Consider the following 22,208-nt stretch of genomic DNA (forward strand, 5'->3'; position numbering starts at 1 on the left):
GACAGTGTCATAAAGTGTATTTTCTTAGTCCAAGTAAAGTGACACAGGATGGGCATAATGCTTCTTGACAGTGACATAAAGTGAATTTTCTTAGTCCAAGTAAAGTTCTTAGTCCAAGTACTCCCTGACCTGAGAGAGCCGTTTTTCTCTGTTTAGTTAGGTCGGGGTGTGATATGGGGTGGGCATTCTATGTATTTATATTTCTATGTTTTGGCCAGGTATGGTTTCTAATCAGAGGCAGCTGTCTATCGTTGTCTCTGATTGGGAACCATACTTAGGCAGCCTTTTCCCACCTCTGTTTTGTGGGTAGTTGTTTTCTGTTTTGTATTCGTTACCTGACGGAACTGTTGGCTTTTCGTTTTGTTTCTTTGGCTCTAGTGTTTCATTGTTTAATAAATATCATGAACACGTACCACGCTGCGCTTTGGTCCCCTTCCTCCAACGACGGCCGTAACAGACACAGGATGGGCATAACGCTTCATGACAGTGTCATAAAGTGCATTTTGTACAATTTATTTAAAATATGATGAAAACACGACTGTAAAGAATTCATTAGAACAACAACAAATGATTTAGAAACAGGGACAAAAATTATTTGAATAAATGTGGGTTTTGACTCTCTTATGTAGGTGTCCTAACCAGCCATAAAATAACGCAATACATGTCACAAGAGGAGTAAATATCAAATCAAATCAAGTTTTATTGGTCACATACACATGTTTAGCAGATGTTATTGCGGGTGTAGCAAAATGCTTGTGTTTCTAGCTCCAACAGTGCAGTAATATCTAACAAGTAACATCTAACAATTTCACAACAATACACAGAATACACACAAATCTGAAGTAAAGGAATGGAATTAAGAATACATAACTATTTGGACTGGCAATGTCATAGTGGCTTAGATTAAAATACTGTACAATAAAATAAAATACAGTATAGACATATGAGATGAGTAATGCAAAATATGTAAACATTATTAAAGTGACTCGGGGGTGCTCCCTCTGCTGTTTCCTGAAGTCCATGATCAGCTCCTTTGTTTTGTTGACCTTGAGTGAGAGGTTATTTCCCTGGAACCACACTCCCAGGGCCCTCACCTCCTTCATGTGGGCTGTCTCGTCGTTGTTGGTAATCAGGCCTAATACTGTTTTGTCGTCTGCAAACTTAATGATTGAGTTGGAGGCATGTGAGTTGCCACGCAGTCATGGGTGAACAGGGAGTACAGGAGGGGGCTGAGCACGCACCCTTGTGGGGCCCCAGTGTTGAGGATCAGCGAAGTGGGGGTGTTGTTTCCTACCTTCACTACCTGGGGGCGGCCCGTCAGGAAGTCCAGGACGCAGTTGCACAGGGCAGGGGTTCAGACCCAGGGCCCCGAGCTTAATGATGAGCATGGAGGGTACTATGGTGTTGAATGCTGAGCTATAGTCAACGAACAGAATTCTTACATAAATATTCCTCTTGTCCAGATGGGATAGGGCACTGTGCAGTGCGATGGTGATTGCATCGTCTGTGAATCTATTGGGGTGGTAAGCACATTGAAGTGGGTCTAGGGTATCAGGTAAGGTAGAGGTGATATGATCCTTGACTAGTCTCTCAAAGCACTTTATGATGACAGAAGTGAGTGCTACAGGGCAATAGTAATTTAATTCAGTTACCTTTGCTTCCTTGGATACAGGAACAATGGTGGACATCTTGAAGCATGTGGGGACAGCAGACTGGGATAGGGAGAGATTGAATATGTCTGTAAACACTCCAGCCAGCTGGTCTGCGCATGCTCTGAGGACGCGGCTAGGGATGCCTTCTGGGCCGGCAGCATTGCGAGGGTTAAGACGCTTAAATGTCTTACTCACGTTGGCCACGGAGAAGGAGAGCCCAGTGTCATGACCATATTATAGGTCATGACAGTGTTATAGGTCATGACAGTGTTATGACCATATTATGAGCGGTTATGACAAGTTATGTCAGCTGTTAAGATATGGTTATGACAGTGTTATGACACTGGGTGTCAAGTAAAGTGTTACCAAAACAACATTATGCAGATGTTAAGGATCAATACCTGGCTATCCTGCTCCCTCCCTCTCCTTTCATTATATTAGCCTGCGATACTGCACGTCTTGAAAGCCTTTGTCTGCGACAGATGAGGAATTGAGACTGACTCTGTGTCCTGTAATTTTTTTACCAGTTTGTAAGGTCCTGAGAGTATCCTGTTGTATTAACTCTCTCAGATATGATCCCGTTTCCATATCTTAGAACCTACCCACCTTCCTTAAAGAAAAACTTCAAACAAGCTATCATTTGGTATTTGTTTAATTAGTCTATTGTTGATATTGTCCCAAAATGTTTTGCATGTCAGCAATCAAGTTTTCAAGATATATAAGTCTCTTTTGTCTTGAATTGTTTTGAAGTACAATAAAGAGCTTTGCTTCCTAGAATGCATTTAAGACTTTGTATGGGATTGAATCCCCAAATGGCCGTGCTGTGCTTGTGCTTTAATTCCACTATTCCATGTAACATTGTTACATGATTGATGTCTCCTTTGTCACTTCTAGGTGGAAAAACATCTTCAGGGCTTGTTCTGATTTATAAATCTAGTAGATTTACAAGTTGTAATTGAGGTAGTTGTCCCCATGGATATCTGATATACATACCCACAGAAAACAACAGTAACCCTATCTGGTTACCTCAGTACACATGCTGCCTGCCTGTTTTTGCTTTGTGTGTAGCTGGGTAGTTGATGGACAAAAAGAGGACAAAGAAGCTTTTTTATTTTTTAGATGTGAAACAATTCCTTTGAAAAGAATGGCATAATATTTCATCTTTGAAGAGATCTTTAGTGTAAGGGGGCCATTGAAACTGACTAAATAACTCTCACACACCACAACATACAGTTGAAGTCAGAAGTTTACATACACTTAGGTAGGAGTCATTAAAACTCGTTTTTCAACCACTCCACAAATTTCTTTTTAACAAACTATAGTTTTGGCAAGTCGGTTAGGACATCTACTTTGTGCATGACACAAGTAATTTTTCCAACAATTGTTTACTTATAATTCATTGTATCACAATTCCATTGGGTCAGAAGTTTTCATACACTAAGTTGACTGTGCCTTTAAACAGCTTGGAAAATTCCAGAAAATAATGTCATGGCTTTAGAAGCGTCTGATAGGCTAATTGACATCATTTGAGTCAATTGGAGGTGTACCTGTGGATGTATTTCAAGGCCTACCTTCAAACACAGTGCCTCTTCGCTTGACATCGTGGGAAAATCAAAAGAAATCAGCCAAGACCTCAGAAAAACAATTGTAGACCACCACAAGTCTGGTTCATCCTTGGGAGCAATTTCCAAACGACCTGAAGGTACAACGTTCATCTGTACAAACAATAGTACGCAAGTATAAACACCATGGGACCACGCTGCCGTCATACCGCTCAGGAAGGAGACACATTCTGTCTCCTAGAGATGAATGTACTTTGTGAAAAGTGCAAATCAATCCCAGAACAACAGCAAAAGACCCTGTGAAGATTCTGGAGGAAACTGGAACAAAAGTATCTATATCCACAGTAAAACGGGTCCTATATCAACATAACCTAAAAGGCCGCTCAGAAAGAAAGAAGCCACTGCTCCAAAACCGCCATAAAAAAGCCAGACTACGGTTTGCAACTGCACATGGGGACAAAGATCGTACTTTTTGGAGAAATGTCCTCTGGTCTGATGAGACAAAAATAGAACTGTTTGGCCATAATAACCATCGTTATGTTTGGAGGAAAAAGGGGGAGGTTTGCAAGCCGAGGAACACCGTCCCAACCATGAAGGACGGGGGTGGCAGCATCATGTAGTGGGGGTGCTTTGATGCAGGAGGGACTGGTGCACTTCACAAAATAGATGGCATCATGAGGGTGGAAAATTATATAGATATATTAAAGCAACATCTCAAGACATTAGTCAGGAAGTAAAGCTTGGTCACAAATGGGCCTTCCAAATGGACAATGATCCCAAGCATACTTCCAAAGTTGTGGCAAAATGGCTTAAGGACAACAAAGTCAAGGTTTTGGAGTGGCCATCACAAAGCCCTGACCTCAATCCTATAGAAAATGTGTGGGCAGAACTGTGCGAGCAAGGAGGCCTACAAACCTGATTCTGTTACACCAGCTCTGTCAGGAGGAATGGGCCAAAATTCAACCAACTTATTGTGGAAGCTTGTGGAAGACTACCCGAAACGTTTGACCCAAGTTAAACAATTTAAAGGCAATGCTATCGAATACTAATTGAGTGTATGTAAACTTCTGACCCACTGGGAATGTGATGAAATAAATAAAAGCTGAAATAAACCATTCTCTCTACTATTATTCTGACATTTCACATTCTTAAGATAAAGTGGTGATCCTAACTGACCTAAGACAGGGAATTTTTACTAGAATTAAATGTCAGGAATTGTGAAAAAGTGAGTTAAAATGTATTTGGCTAAGGTGTATGTACATTTCCGACTCCAACTGTACATGTAAGCCACACACATTCTTGGGTCCTGGTGCTCTAAGATAAACTCAGTGGCTCATGGTGACATCCTGTTATAAGGATCAAACACAGCAGGTATTTATTTAACCCCTCTACTCGAGAAGCCATCGCCTTGCCATGCTGTCAACATGATTTTAATGAACGTGAGACGTTGGCAGGGTATGTAGTATCACTCTCCTCAGTGTCACTTCCCTTGACGATACCGTTCTCCAACTGGGACAGGTCAAATCCTTTGGCAAGACAATGAATGAATCCCAAATGGCACTCTATTCCCTATACAGTACACTATTTCTTTTTTATACATTTTTTAAAATTATTATTATTATTATATATATTTTTTTATATTTCTTAAATATATATTTTTTTAATAATTATTCATTACAAAAAACACAAAGGGTAACGTTAAAGTATTAGAAAATGAAGGACAAACAATACAGCATCAAGACACTATCAAACATGTATCAGTCTTTCCGCAACAGAGCCATCCTTATGTGAGGGTGCGTGTGCATGATAGTGATATAAAATATATGTCATAGTTTCCTTTTTCATGATCACAATTTTGTGAAACCCGAACCCTCCAAGATCCCCCCACAGTTCCCCAATAGCTGTCCCTCAACCATTCGAGACCCCTCCCACAGCCCCCCCCCGGAAGAAAATAAATAAAAAATACAGTTAATTCCATTCCCCACCCCCAAGAACCCCCTATGGGCCCTGGTCAAAAGTAGGGGAGAACCGAGATGAAAGTAACACTTTTTGTTTTTTACTAATTTCTCTGAGATCGATAGAACACCATATTTTATGACAAACAACTTATACATGTCCTCTTCCATTAGCAACTGTGATTTCATTTCTAGGGTAAATGAATTGAAATACCAGAACATTACTTTTGTACCTGCCACCGGGGCGGGAGTAACACAGCCTTGAGACGGAAGTAATAGCTGCTGAGAAGTGCACAATATCTGTCTTATCTCCATGTTTCTGGTTTGTAATGCTCAATACTTTCAACAAATGTACTATCAGACATAATTACGTGTTTGTGTCGATTTGAATAATTAATGCTATATGTTCGTAATTTCTGAAAATGAACCATGGGCCAACATCGCAATGTTGCACAATGAAAATATTTTGCCTATCAATATTACTAAAATGGATCACATAATAACTATATTAAGGATAATTTTCTCATATCACTTTAATGGGAATGTTGTAGGATTTGTTTTTAACCATTTTCAATGACTATTCATACTTAGCCCTACCAAACAGATGCGATAAAGCTGTCCCTATTCATACTTAGCCTACCAATCAGGTGCGATCAAGCTGTCCTTGTCATGCACGCACCTCGTGTCTTGATAGAATAACCAGCTTTATTCTCTTCACAAATGGCAAACTCATCATGGTTATCACATTTCCATGACTTGACATAATATAATTGACCACCAGAATCATAAATATAAATATATATTTTTTTTTAACCAACTAATCTGTTGATAAAAGCTAATGTGAGAAGCTGATCCATCAAGTCAATTGATTAAGGCATAATTCAAACTACGTTATATATCATTTTCAATCATTCAGTGTCACGTCCTGACCAGTAAAAGGGGTTATTTGTCATGGTAGTATGGTCAGGGCGTGGCAGGGGGTGTTTGTTTTGGGTGTTTTAATGTTTTTGGGGTTTTGTTATGTTTTATATTTCTATGTTTATTCTAGTTCTATGTTGGTTTTTGGCAATGACCTCCAATTAGAGGCAGCTGGGTGTTGTTGTCTCTAATTGGAGGCCATATTTAGTTGTGGTCATTTCAGTTGTGTTTTGTGGGTGGTTGCTTTCTGTGTAGTTGGGTTACCTTACAGAACTGTTGGTTGTTGTTTATTGTTTTCGTTTAAGTGTTCACTTTAGTAAGTAAATAAAGAAGATGATCACTATACCCGCTGCGTTTTGGTCTCCTCAATACGACCGCTATGACATTCAGTCACTTTTTGATTTTTTGCCAACATTATAAAAGCAGTATTAAGTAAAGGAAACAAATGACCTGTGCTTAATTTTTGTAAAAAAAAAAATCTTCCAGGTCATCAGTATATTGTGTTACTTTCGTCCCACCCGTCTCTCCTGTAACTTATCCCAGGCTAACACCCAAGTCAAGCTAGCATGATACTTGAAACCTGTGCTGTCATTTAGACCCATCTAGTGTCTAAATGACATTCAAGGGTTTTTCTTAATTTTTTTTACATTTTCTACAATGTAGAATAATAGTGAAGACATCAAAACTATGAAATAACACATATGGAATCATGTAGTTACCAAAAAAGTGTTAAACAAATCAAAATATATTTTATATTTGAGATTCTTCAAAGTAGCCACCCTTTGCCATGATGACAGCTTTGCACATGCTCCTGTAAAGTTTGGTGGAGGAGGAATAATGGTCTGGAGAGGTTTTTCATGGTTTGGGCTAGGCCCCTTAGTTCCAGTGAAGGGAAATGTTAACGCTTTAGCATACAATGACATTCTAGACGATTCTGTGCTTCCAACTTTGTGGCAACAGTTTGGGAAGGCCCTTTCCTGTTTCAGCATGACAATGCCCCCATGCTCAAAGCTCGGTCTATACAGAAATGATTTGTAGAGATCTTTGTGGAAGAACTTGACTGGCCTGCACAGAACCCTGACCTCAACTCCATCGAACACCTTTGGGATAAATTGGAACGCCGACTGCGAGCCAGCTGCCTAATCGCCCAACATCAGTGCCCGACCTCACTAATGCTCTTATGGCTGAATGGAAGCAAGTCCCCGCAGAAATGTTCCAACATCTAGTGGAAAGCCTTCCCAGAAGAGTGGAGGCTGTTATAGCAGCAAAGGGTGGACCAACTCCATATGAATGCCCATGATTTTGGAATGAGATGTTCGACAAGCAGGTGTCCACATACATTTGGTCATGTAGTTTATATTAATATACTGTACTATATCAGGAAATATAGGGAATAGGGTGCCATTTTGGACACAACCAATGTGTTGGTTCCTGTTGGAAGAAATGGAAGGTTTATACTCTTGACCAAGCTGCCCAGATACAGTAGCCCTCTATTATAAGTACTTTATTAATGACAGTAAATCCCATTGTAGCAGTACCAGAGTCTAGACAGACTGAGTGATCTCTCTACGTGCGTGCATGCCTGTGTGTGTGGGTGCCTTCGCTCGTGTCTGTTTGTGTGTGAATGCTCACCACTCACACAAACAACAGTTTCAACGCCATCCAACGTTTAATCCCACCAAAATAAAATCACTGCTATAATCTGTGCGGAACATCAGCCGGCTGCAGGCCGGACAGGGATTTGTAATCTTTCTAAAAATACTATGAAAGACTGGAAGTCTGCTAAGCTGTTTCATATTCTGGTATTTATGTATGTACGCCCTGCCTTGTTTATTTACTGGATTTAGTTGCACTTTCATTTTTCTGTGTTCCCGGCCCTTGTTTCTGAGCAAAGCTGATTGATTTGTATGAAAAGTAAAGTCTGGTTTATGAGGAAGACTATGTTCCAGACAGGAATATGTGGATTAAATAGAACATGTTTGTGCCTCCAAACTGAGGGCAATGGTGCTGTCCTCATGATGACCACAAACAATGATCTCATCTGTAAAAGTAGGGGAGACCAGGGTTGGCTGTCTTTTTATTCTTGTGTGTATTTCTCAGCACCAGTGGCAGGTAGCCTAGCGGTTAAGCTTTTTTGCCTTTGAGCAAGGCAGTTAACCCATAACAACTGTCGACGATGACGTCGATTAAGGCAGCCCCCCGCACCTCTCTGATTCAGAGGGGTTGGGTTAAATACGGAAGAGACTTTTCAGTTGACTATCTTACACGGTCTTGGGTTGAAATGGGAACCCCATTTTATCCTCAGATCTTATTCCAACATGGCAGTATAAGCCATCAAACACACTCTGTCCACTTGTGACAACCAGACCCATCGTACGGCTGGATGTCACAATGTTTCTTAGTAGCTTATTTATTTTGTAACAGGAAATGATCCAACGATATTCCTAAAACAATTCAGCATTTTATGTTGTGAGAATAACACATGACAGTTTTTTGTCTGTGTATGCGTGTGTTTGCACACGCGTGTGTGAGTGTGTGACAGAAAAAATGTGTGTGTGAGAGAGGCAACAAAGGGAGCTCCTAATAGTAGAAGAACAAAAGAGTTTGGGGTTATAGTGGAGTTGATAGTGATAACCATTCCATGTGACAACTCCCCCCCCAATGCTAATTAAGATGCTAGTTACAACATGGCTTGACCTAGGAACTCAGAAATAGGTTTGAAATATAACTCTACCTTTCCTATTTTCAACAAACATAATTGTTCCTGGATACTCCCATAATTCAAACATATACAAATATTTTTTTAACTTTCACCTATGAAAACCCCTACACAACGAAGTACACAACGGTACTCATTTTAGAGTACTCTTAAAATGGTTCTCATGACAGCAGCATATCAGCCTGTATTCCACTGCTGGCTTGCCTCTGAAGCTAAGCATGTTCTGTCCTGGTCGGCTTCTGGATGGAAGACCTGATGCTGCTGGAAGAGGTGTTGGAGGGCCTCTGGTCTAAGGAGATCCCAGGGCAGTGAAGGGGACATTGCCCTGCGAAGGGTGCCGTCTTTCGGATGGGACTTTAGAACGGGTGACCTGGTCACTAAAGATCCCATTGCACTCATCGTAAGAAGATTCCATTGCACTTAAACTTAGTGTTGTAGCTAAATTCTCAATCCCCAGCTTCCAATTAGCTCACTCATCTCCTCTCCTCCCCACTGTAACTCTTCCCCAGGTCGTTTCTGTAAAAGATTATATGTTCTCAGTCAACTTACCTGGTAAAATAATGGTGACTAAATGAAGCACTGATAGCACTAATAAGGCATGGTGATATAGGCTACAGAGGCAGTCAGAAGTTGTAGCCAAAATATCTCACAACATAACAAGTAGGCCTAAAGTATTTCTATTCATTGTCTTTACATGTTTATGATTTTGCTGTTCATCAACACACTTTTTTTTATTGACAGCTGATAACAGACTGGAGGGGTATCCCTGGCCCTCGATCATTCTCCAGATGCCCGTAGTGTTTGCATTGCAGAGTACTAAAGTATCACCAATTTATTTGCGGAGTGGGGACTGAAGAGAGGGATCTGGCCAGCTTCCAGAGGTGGGCTCCTATTGCAGTGTTGAGAGCTCCATCTCACCTGCCATCTATTAACCCTGTCATTGATAATGGGGTACAGCTACACTGTTTCTCTGTGTTTTTTTGTGTTTCTCATCTACAACAGGGAGATCAATTAAAATGTAGCCGTAGGCAGTTTGACTTCTCTGCCCCCAAGAGGTTCTAAGAAATTATCAAGTGGAAAAGTGGAATTGGAACACTTGAAACACTTGGAATTGTAACACTCCTAATTATGTTCTAAGAACTGTGTTCTTTCTCCTCTCTACTCCAATGGTACAAGAGGCCAAAAGTGTTCCCTGCAGAGAACCAGCTTATACTGTATCCCGCATATTGTGATTTGGCCTCTCATCCCATTGTGTTCCCCCGTCGTATCGATAACATGTGAATTATAAACATATTGTCCCGCGTTTTACTTATGACACGCTGCATATTTCAGATTTCAATAACTCCGCAACTCCTCCGAGAGATGTGTCATGCTAGTGTGTGTTACCTCCCCGAGGACATGGGGGTATCACTTTACACACAAACACAAGCCTGAGTTGACACAGCACAGGTCACCTTCTATCCATGAAACAGTGTTTCCATCCCAAATGGCCCCCTATTCCCTGTAAAGTGCACTATATATAGTCCTATATTTTGACCAGAGCCCTATGGGCCAATATGGCTCTGGTCAAAAGTAGTGCATTATATAAGGAATAGGGTGCCATTTGGGATGCAGATAGTGTTCAGGAAACAGTGTTATACAATGGGATGGACTCCCATTGTGGGCTAATGTTGTTGACATCGATCTCTCGGTGCAGGAGAGAAGAGGAGCCTGAGACTGTGCCCTCTGTGAATGGAATGGGTCACTTGTCTTTCATTCAGCTTTATATAGGCTACACTCTCTTCCCTTTACAAAGTTATTATAATGGGAAACTTGACCAAACCCTTATTACCTGGTAAGCAGGAAATCTCGCTTGTTGTGTATTGAGAACAAGAGGCAGAGAAAACCCCAATAAAGGTGTTTACGTAGGGTGAATTCAGATAGAGTGGGGCATCATATAAACTGGGACAGCTTAACCCTGAGCCGTTTATTTCTTGGCAGTGTACTATAGCCTACCTGTCACTCATGTGTCCAACTTGGCCCTTCGTATGAGAAAGATGTGGGGAGAGCTGTGGACAGATGCATCAGTCACATAACATACTGAATACTGCCAGATGTGGGACAGGCTGGGGTGAAGGGAGAGCTGTGGACAGATGCATCAGTTGCATAATATATACTGCCAGATGTGGGACAGGCTGGGGTGAAGGGAGAGCTGTGGACAGATGCATCAGTCGCATAATATATACTGCCAGATGTGGGACAGGCTGGGGTGAAGGGAGAGCTGTGGACAGATGCATCAGTCACATAATATATACTGCCAGATGTGGGACAGGCTGGGGTGAAGGGAGAACTGTGGACAGATGCATCAGTCACATAACATATACAGTGAGGGAAAAAAGTATTTGATCCCCTGCTGATTTTGTACGTTTGCCCACTGACAATGAAAATGTTATAAATTGATTTGCATTTTAATGAGGGAAATAAGTATTTGACCCCCTCTCAATCAGAAAGATTTCTGGCTCCCAGGTGTCTTTCATACAGGTAACGAGCTGAGATTAGGAGCACACTCTTAAAGGGAGTGCTCCTAATCTCAGTTTGTCACCTGTATAACAGACACCTGTCCACAGAAGCAATCAATCAATCAGATTCCAAACTCTCCACCATGGCCAAGACCAAAGAGCTCTCCAAGGATGTCAGGGACAAGATTGTAGACCTACACAAGGCTGGAATGGGCTACAAGACCATCGCCAAGCAGCTTGGTGAGAAGTAGACAACAGTTGGTGCGATTATTCGCAAATGGAAGAAACACAAAATAACTGTCAATCTCCCTCGGCCTGGGGCTCCATGCAAGATCTCACCTCGTGGGGTTGCAATGATCATGAGAACGGTGAGGAATCAGCCCAGAACTACACGGGAGGATCTTGTCAATGATCTCAAGGCAGCTGGGACCATAGTCACCAAGAAAACAATTGGTAACACACTACGCCGTGAAGGACTGAAAACCTGCAGCGCCCGCAAGGTCCCCCTGCTCAAGAAAGCACATATACATGCCCGTCTGAAGTTTGCCAATGAACATCTGAATGATTCAGAGGACAACTGGGTGAGTGTTGTGGTTAGATGAGACCAAAATGGAGCTCTTTGGCATCAACTCAACTCGCCGTGTTTGGAGGAGGAGGAATGCTGCCGTCAAACATGGAGGTGGAAACATTATGCTTTGGGGGTGTTTTTCTGCTAAGGGGACAGGACAACTTCACCGCATCAAAGGGACGATGGATGGGGCAATGTACCGTCAAATCTTGGGTGAGAACCTCCTTCCCTCAGCCAGGGCATTGAAAATGGGTCATGGGTGGGTATTTCAGCATGACAATCACCCAAAACACACAGCCAAGGCAACAAAGGAGTGGCTCAAGAAGAAGCACATTAAGGTCCTGGAGTGGCCTAGCCAGTCTCCAGACCTTAATCCCATAGAAAATCTGTGGAGGGAGCTGAAGGTTCGAGTTGCCAAACATCCGCCTCGAAACCTTAATGACTTGGAGAAGATCTGCAAAGAGGAGTGGGACAAAATCCCTCCTGAGATGTGTGCAAACCTGGTGGCCAACTACAAGAAACGTCTGACCTCTTTGATTGCCAACAAGGGTTTTGCCACCAAGTACTAAGTCATGTTTTGCAGAGGGGTCAAATACCTTTTTCCCTCATTAAAATGTAAATAATTTTATAACATTTTTGACATGCGTTTTTCTGGATTTTTTTATTGTTATTCTGTGTCTCACTGTTCAAATAAACCTACCATTAAAATTATAGACTGATCATTTCTTTGTCAGTGGGCAAACGTACAAAATCAGCAGGGGATCAAATACTTTTTTCCTCACTGTACTGCCAGATGTGGGACATGCTGGGGTGAAGGGAGAGCTGTGGACAGATGCATCAGTCACATAACATATACTGCCAGTCAGTTATGCAATCTTAGAAAAAAAGGTACTATCTAGAACCTAAAAGGGTTCTTCGGCTATCACCATAGGAGAACCCTTTGAATAACTATTTTTGGTTCCAAGTAGAACTCAATTGGTTCCAGGTAGAACCCTTTTGGGTTCCATATAGAACCCTTTCCGCAGAGGGTTCAACCTGGAACCCAAAAGGGTTCTACCTGGAACCAAAAAGGGTTCTACCTGGAACCAAAAAGGTTATCTAATGGGGACATCCGAAGATCCATATCTGTAAGATACAAATGTCGAGAGTTGCTATGAACATGAATACACCTATTCTCAACAGCAGTGCTTTGTGTTCCTGTACGCATTGGTCTTGCCCTTGTATTATGTGTCTGTGTTGTATGCTGCATACTGTTATCAGTGTTGTGTTTCTATGCCTTAAATATACTTCAATATACCTAATTGGTGGTAGTAATCCAGCCTTGGTTGACTGAGGCTGAGGTGTATGACGTGCCGGCAGACTACCCGGTCACTGCAGTCCAGATAAACAGGGATTTGGCCACCAGTCAAACTGGAACACTCCGACTGGGACCTAATGGTCTGGTCTGGCCCATCTAATGGCCATCTTCTGTGATGGAGCCAACCCAGTCTGGGTTTCTTCCGTGTCCCATTGGTCCAGATGCAACCTGTGTGCAGCTGGGTAGCCATTCAGTGTCGGCTGTGGAGCTGTTGAAAGCTGTCAGTCACCTAAGTAACTCACTAACGCTGGACGTGCTGCATGGACTGGATGTGCTGTACATGCTAGAGCCACCAGTATGTTCCCTATATGTTCCTGGTATTACAGGGATGGGATTTTATGGAAGAGTATTTCAGATTTTATTGCATCTGACAATTGAATAGTGTGGCTGTCGGCATGATCTGATCACCTGCTCAGGGTGAGTGTGCAAACCTTACTAAAGCTTTGAAATGCTTAGGCATATGGAACGGTATAATTCAACTGCTATACATGAGTGAATTTGTGTGTTCGTGTATATGTGTGCATGCCTGCGTGCATTTGTGTGTATGTGTTTGTGTGTGTGCATGTGTGTGTGTTTGTGTATGTGTGTGTGCATGCAAAATCACAGCATTTCAGTGGTGTGACATCATAGAGGGGGCAGGGCAAGCTTCAAACAGGAAGCTCACTGTGAAGCACACGGTAAGATCAGTTGCATAGCTTTTTTTCTGTTTTGATATGAATGGTATAAAACTGTCATAAATAATACACTGTGCCAAATTGGGATTTAAATGTGCATACTATGTAATGGTGCATCAAAATACATAAAACAGTTGCCATATTATGTTTCAATTTTGTAATTCAGTCATTTTTGTTGTTATCCTGCTTTACCAACCATAGCTAGTTAAAAAGAGGACAGCATGGAGCAGCTAAAGTGGCACAGTCTTATAGGCTTTTCCAACGGCGGAAAAAGATCCAGTATACATTAGGGACCCCCTGTACTTAGGTTAGGCAGGGCTCTGATTCTTGTAGTATTACTGTATGTCCTGTTAACTTTTTTTTATTGTAGCACTGTTATTAGTACTGTTATTTAAGTGAATTCAGAAAATGTGGGACACTTTTGGAATTTCCGTCTCAGGTAACCTCTTCAGACACTTATCCAACATACACTGAATGTACAAAATATTAGGAACACCTGCTCTTTCCATGACATAGACTGACCAGGTGAATCTAGGTGAAAGCTATGATACCTTATTGATGTCACTTGTTAAATCTACTTAAATCAGTGTAGATGGTTAAAGAAGGATTTTTAAGCCTTGAGGCAATTGAGACATGGATTGTGTTTGTGTGCCATTCAGAGGGTGAATGAGCATATCAAGGCACAAGGCGAGACCCAGATTCAGACACAGGAGGCAGATGGTTAGAGTCTTACAATGTTTATTAATCCAAAGGGGTAGGCAAGAGAATGGTCGTGGACAGGCAAAAAGGTCGAAACCAGATCAGAGTCCAGGAAATACAGTGGTCAAGGCAGGCAGAATGGTCAGGATGGCAGGTACAGAGTCCAGAACAGGCAAGGGTCAAAACCAGGAGGACTGGAAAAAGGAGAATAGCAAAAGGGGTACGGGAAAAACACGCTGGTTGACTTGACTAAACATACAAGACGAACTGGCACAGAGAGACAGGAAACACAGGGATAAATACACTGGGGAATATAAGCGACACCTGGAGGGGGTGGAGACAATCACAGGAACAGGTGAAACAGATCAGGGCGTGACAGGGCAAGACAAGATATTTACTGTAAGTGCCTTTGAACAGGGTATGGTAGTATGTGCCAGGCGCACCGGTTTGAGTGTGTCAAGAACTGCAACGCTAATGGGATTTTCACACTCAACAGTTTCCTGTGTGTATCAAGAATAGTCCACCACCCAAAGGACATCCAGGCTAGGGCTGTTGTGGTGACTGTATTACCACTACACCGAAGTCATGAGGCATGACCGCAGTAAAATTCTACGTCACGGTAATCTCTCCTTATGCATTCTGGACATGTGTTAGTAGTACCCAACTCACTAACGACCACCAGGACTTAATTGCCTGATACTCAGGGCTCTATTGTTCATCTAACCACTCTGACATCAACGCAAATACAATCTAAAATCACATCAAACACTTATCATCAAAACAGTATGTGCTTTAAAACTCACCTCACTGTCATCGATCAATTTGAAGAAAGAACTTCAACAGCAGGTTGAAACTGAGTGGAAAACATGTTATTTGTGGATGTCGTTTCAAAGCCTAACACAACAAAATGGACAGCATATTCTAAGGTGATGATTAATTCAAAACACCCATAGAGCTTTTGCATGGGCCTATACAGTGCATTCGAAAAGTATTCAAACCCCTTACCTTTTTCCACATTTTGTTACGTTACAGCCTTAATCTAAAATGGATTAAATAATATTTTTTCCACATCAATCTACACACAATACCCAATAACGACAAAGCAAAAACAGGTTATTAGGCATTTTTGCACATTTATAAAAAATACAAAAAAGAAATATCCTATTTACATACGTAAGTATTCAGACCGTTTACTATGAGACTTGAAATTGAGCTTAGGTGCATCCTGTTTCCATTGATCAAGCTTGAGATGTTTCTACAACTTGATTGGAGTCCACCTGTGGTAAATTCAATTGATTGGACATGATTTGGAAAGGCACACACCTGTCTATATAAGGTCCCACAGTTGACAGTGCATGTCAGAGCAAAAACCAAGCCATGAGGTCGAAGGAATTGTCCATAGAGCTCAGAGACAGGATTTTGTCGAGGCACAGATTTGTGGAAGGGTACCAAAATATATCAGCAGCATTGAAGGTCCCCAATAACATAGTGGCCTCCATCATTCTTAAATGGAAGATATTTGGAACCATCAAGACTCTTTGTAGAGCTGGCCACCTGGACAAACTGAGCAATCATGGAAGAAGGGCCTTAATCAGGGAGGTGACCAAGAACCCGATTGTTACTCTGACAGAGCTGCAGAGTTCCTCTGTGGAGATGGGAGAACCTTCTAGAAGGACAACCATCTCTGAAGCACTCCTTTCCTCAGTAAAAGGCACATTACATTCTGCTTGGAGTTTGCCATCAGGCACCTAAAAACTCTCAGACCATGAGAAACAAGATTCTCCTGTCTGATGAAACCAAGATTGAACTCTTTGGCCTGAATACCAAGCGTCACATCTGGAGGAAACCTGGCACCATCCCTATGGTGAAGCATCATGCTGTGGGGATGTTTTTCAGGGACTGGGAGACTGGTCAGGATTGAGGGAAAAATGAACTTAGCAAAGTACAGAGAGACCCTTAATGAAAACCTGCTCCAGAGTGCTCAGGACCTCAGACTGGGGCGAAGGATCACCTTCCAACAGGACAACAACCATAAGCACACAGCCAAGACAATGCATGAGTGGCTTCGGGACAAGTCTCTGAATGTCCTTAAGTGGCGTAGCCAGAGCCCGGACTTGAACCCAATCGAACATCTCTGTAGAGACCTGAAAATAGCTGTGCAGCGACGCTCCCCATCCAACCTGACAGAGCTTGAGAGGATCTGCAGAGAAGAGTGGGAGAAACTCCCCAAATACAGGTTTGCCAAGCTTGGAGCGTCATATCGAAGAACAATCGAGGCTGTAATCGCTGCCAAAGGTGCTTCAACAAAGTACTGAATAAACGGTCTGAATACTTATGTAAATGTAATATTTAAAAAATATATATTTTTATACATTGGCAAACATTTCTAAAACTTGTTTTTTCTTTATTATTATGGGGTATTGTGGGTAGATTGATGAGGAAAAAAACGAAAAAGTCAAGGGGTCTGAATACTCCCCGAATGCACTGTGTATGAGCCCGGGGGAAAAAAAACAGAATTAAAATAATGATTGCGCCATTGTACAATACAGAGTTTACAGCATTTTACACATGGCAAAAAAACGTAAAAAAATACTGATTTAAGTTATCATTGGTACATAATTGGTCTAGCCTAAATTAAACACATTTACAGTTAGCATACAAGTATAGTGAATTTGTATTTGATTTTGAATATCCTAGTAATAGTGCATTTTTTACATTTTCATAATTAATAGGCTGATACATTATCTTTGACCTAAATTCCTTTCTCCAACCTGCAGAGAGAGGGGCTGTCAACAGTTTTATGGAATATGTTTAATTGTGAAAACATGTTACTATCGATGTTCACAAACATATTTTCCTTTGTTTCCCAAATTAAGCAGTGGGTAGCTAGCTGCAGGAACAGGGTTGGAGTGCCCATGGCATACAGAGTTTGGGCAGAATATCACCTGTTGGGCAGCGAAATTACCGGAGTAGCCTACTTTACATGAGTGAAAAATGTACCCACGGGAAAGTGGCCTCCATTCGCTATTCCAGTGTCTTTATTTTAATCTTGCCCCTGATCCTGCCCGTTTGATAATGGGCCATTCTAAACTAATTTTACATATTAGTAAAGACAAGATTAAATTGAGAATAGTCTGATGGGTGAAAATATGATCAGCGTGTGCAGCCTGAGGCAAGGAACAGAGTGTTTTTTTGCAACTTTCTCAAATCATCAATAGCCCATAGTCGCATCATGCGGCCCATTTATATTTTGATTTCTAAGGCGTTCTAAGGTTTTTATCATTTACTACTAAAGTTGCAGAATAATTACAAATCTAGCATATAGGACCTGTCTCAAATTATAACGTTTACCACAACATTGGAATGGGGAAAATCTATCTATTTTATTCAGCTAAGTTCAATTATGTTGTTCTTACTATAAAATCATATAATATAAAGTAATGGCTCGGGACTTATAAGCTTATCTTGTCTGCTAAATGAACAAGCCTACAGCCTATGGAATGGCACTTAGCCAGATAACATACGGTAGGCCAACTCATATTCTGTTCTGAAATACATTTTTCTTCATATCATAATGTTTCTTTAGACCTACCTAAAACAAATAATGTATTTATTGTGACTGTGTATATTCAATTTATTTATTAGACTTTTTTAAATGTGGATTTTCCAAAGACATGCATCTGCGGGTTATATGGCTTGTATGTGTAGAGTCCTGGAGATGCTAAACATGTTTATGTTAATTACGGTCAATTACTGTGAGACCAGCTGCTTTTGTGTGTCAATAACCAGCTGACAAAATTCATTAATCCAGCCAACTTGACACATCTGTGGGAAGCATTGGAGTCAACATGGGCCAGCATCCCTGAGGCTTTCTACACCTTGTAAAGTCCATGCTCCAACAAATTGAGTCTGTTCTGAGGGCAAAAGGTGGTGCAACTCAATATTAGGAAGGTGTTCCAAATGTTTTGTACACTCAGTGTATTAGGCCAGCACATGATACATTTCTGAAATCCTCAGATGTTTCTTAATCACACAAAATTGAATAGAATTGTCTCTAATAATGGTGTCCCAGTTTATCTAACCTGCTGTCCGTCTACCAAATGTGAACTGAAATATTGTTTTGACTCAGTGTACAGTCGTGGCCAAAAGTTTTGAATGACACAAATATTAATTTTCACAAAGTTTGCTGCTTCAGTGTCTTTAGATATTTTTGACAGATGTTACTATGGAATACTGAAGTATGATTACAAGCATTTCATAAGTGTCAAAGGCTTTTATTGACAATTACATGAAGTTGATGCAAAGAGTCAATATGTGCAGTGTTGACCCTTCTTTTTCAAGACCTCTGCAATCCGCCCTGGCATGCTGTCAATTAACTTCTGGGCCACATCCTGACTGATGGCAGCCCATTCTTGCATAATCAATGCTTGGAGTTTGTCAGAATTTGTGGGTTTTTGTTTGTCCACCCACCTCTTGAGGATTGACCACAAGTTCTCAATGGGATTAAGGTCTGTGGAGTTTCCTGGCCATGGACCCAAAATATCGATGTTTTGTTCCCCGAGCCACTTAGTTATCACTTTTGCCTTATGGCAAGGTGCTCCATCATGCTGGAAAAGGCATTGTTTGTCACCAAACTGTTCCTGGATGGTTGGGAGAAGTTGCTCTCGGAGGATGTGTTGGTACCATTCTTTATTCATGTTGTGTTCTCAAGCAAAATTGTGAGTGAGCCCACTCCCTTGGCTGAGAAGCAACCCCACACATGAATGGTCTCAGGATGCTTTACTGTTGGCATGACACAGGACTGATGGTAGCGCTCACCTTGTCTTCTCCGGACAAGCTTTTTTCCGGATGCCCCAAAGAATCGGGAAGGGGATTCATCAGAGAAAATGACTTTACCCCAGTCCTCAGCAGTCCAATCCCTGTACCTTTTGCAGAATAGCAGTCTGTCCCTGATGTTTTTCCTGGAGAGAAGTGGCTTCTTTGCTGCCCTTCTTGACACCAGGCCATCCTCCAAAAGTCTTCGCCTCACTGTGCGTGCAGATGCACTCACACCTGCCTGCTGCCATTCCTGAGCAAGCGCTGTACTGGTGGTGCCCTGATCCCGCAGCTGATGGTCCTGGCGCTTGCTGGACTTTCTTGGGTGCCCTGGAGCATCCTTCACAACAATTGAACCGCTCTCCTTGAAGTTCTTGATGATCCAATAAATGGTTGATTTAGGTGCAATCTTAATGGCAGCAGTATCCCTTTTTGTACAAAACAATGATAACGGCACATGTTTCCTTGCAGGTAGCCATGATTGACAGAGGAAGAACAATGATTCCAAGCACCACTCTCCATTTGAAGCTTCCAGTCTGTTATTCTAACTCAATCAGCATGACATAGTGATCTCCAGCCTTGTCCTCATCAACACTCACACCTGTGTTAACGAGAGAATCACTGACATGATGTCAGCTGGTCCTTTTGTGGCAGGGTTGAAATGCAGTGGAAATGTTTTTGGGGGATTCAGTTAATTTGCATGGCAAAGAGGGACTTTGCAATTAATTGCAATTCATCTGATCACTCTTCATAACATTCTGGAGTATATGCAAATTGCCATCATACAAACTGAGGCAGCAGACTTTGTGAAAATGTATATTTGTGTCATTCTCAACTTTTGGCCATGATTGTACATATAGTTCATGCATCCTGTGAACATGAAATCAACATTTGTTTTTTCATGTGTGATTAGGAAACATTTTGAGAACTTCAGAAATGTATCATGTGTTGGTTGGGCTAATATGTTGGATAGATGTTGAAAGAGGTTACAGAAGACAGAAATGCAAAAAGTGCCCCACGAATTCACCCTTCTCCCTGATTGATAGGGCTGAGAGTGTGTGTGTGTGTGTGTGTGTGTGTGTGTGTGTGGCTGAGGGGCTAAGGGGCTGAGGGTGTGTTTGTGTTCATGTGAGTGTGAATGTTCTCTTAATGTGCAGCAATCAGTGAGTTCTGTTCCTGAAATAAAGGAAAACACTGTAGGAACATGCAGCATGTCGTTGGCTCATTAAATCAAGCCTGGTGTTTATAATGTAGCTGAGAGGAACACTAAATCACTCTGTTCCCATGAGCGCTGTAAACTAGCAGTCAGCCCTGCCCTGTTACACAGTGTGTACGCGTGTGTGTCTGTCTGTCCAGCCCAGCCCTGTGTGTGTGTGTGACTGTGTCTGTCCAGCCCAGCCCTGTGATTGTGCATTTTGTTTTATGTGTGTGTCTGTTACAAACTATTAGAGTGTTGTGTTTGCTCCCCCATGTGTTAATGTGTCTGCTACGGCTGCAGTCATTCCTTCTGGTCTCCTCCAAGGCCTAGCTGCTGCCATGGTTAGACACCACACTGCACCAGGATGGTGGACAAGGCCTAGCCGCTGCCATGGTTAGACACCACACTGCACCAGGATGGTAGACAAGGCCTAGCTGCTGCCATGGTTAGACACCACACTGCACCAGGATGGTAGACAAGGCCTAGCTGCTGCCATGGTTAGACACCACACTGCACCAGGATGGTAGACAAGGCCTAGCTGCTGCCATGGTTAGACACCACACTACACCAGGATGGTAGACAAGGCCTAGCTGCTGCCATGGTTAGACACCACACTGCACCAGGATGGTAGACAAGGCCTAGCCGCTGCCATGGTTAGACACCACACTGCACCAGGATGGTAGACAAGGCCTAGCCGCTGCCATGGTTAGACACCACACTGCACCAGGATGGTAGACAAGGCCTAGCCGCTGCCATGGTTAGACACCACACTGCACCAGGATGGTAGACAAGGCCTAGCCGCTGCCATGGTTAGACACCACACTGCACCAGGATGGTATACAAGGCCTAGCCGCTGCCATGGTTAGACACCACACTGCACCAGGATGGTAGACAAGGCCTAGCCGCTGCCATGGTTAGACACCACACTGCACCAGGATGGTAGACAAGGCCAAGCTGCTGCCATGGTTAGACACCACACTGCACCAGGATGGTAGACAAGGCCTAGCCGCTGCCATGGTTAGACACCACACTGCACCAGGATGGTAGACAAGGCCTAGCCGCTGCCATGGTTAGACACCACACTGCACCAGGATTGAAGACACAGAGGGTTGTACTGAGTGTAGCACACATACGGTGGGTTAGTGAGCAACACACACACACACACACCCACACACACACACACACACAAACACACACACACACACCCACAGAGAGAGAGAGAGGGGGTGTGGTTGTTCCATGCTCTCCTGTAAGCCCCTAATCCTTCTGTCGCCATGGCGAGTCCACGCCTCAGTAGGAGTCAGCACCGCAGACTAAACCTGGGGCTGTGAACGTTAAACTGGTTAAAATGGATCTTAATACACTGGCCTATTAACCTGCTGTGTGTGTGTGTGTGTGTGTGTGTGTGTGTGTGTGTGTGTGTGTGTGTGTGTGTGTGTGTGTGTGTGTGTGTGTGTGTGTGTGTGTGTGTGTGTGTGTTGAATTCGACTTACCACACTGGTTTATTAGCCTGGCTTGTTCATGCTGTGTGTCATAATGGTCCTAGATCAGTCTAAATACACAATACTCTTAATGACCAATCAAATAGGGGCT

This window comes from Salmo trutta, chromosome 20 (assembly GCF_901001165.1).
Source record: "Salmo trutta chromosome 20, fSalTru1.1, whole genome shotgun sequence".
NCBI lineage: Eukaryota > Metazoa > Chordata > Actinopteri > Salmoniformes > Salmonidae > Salmo > Salmo trutta.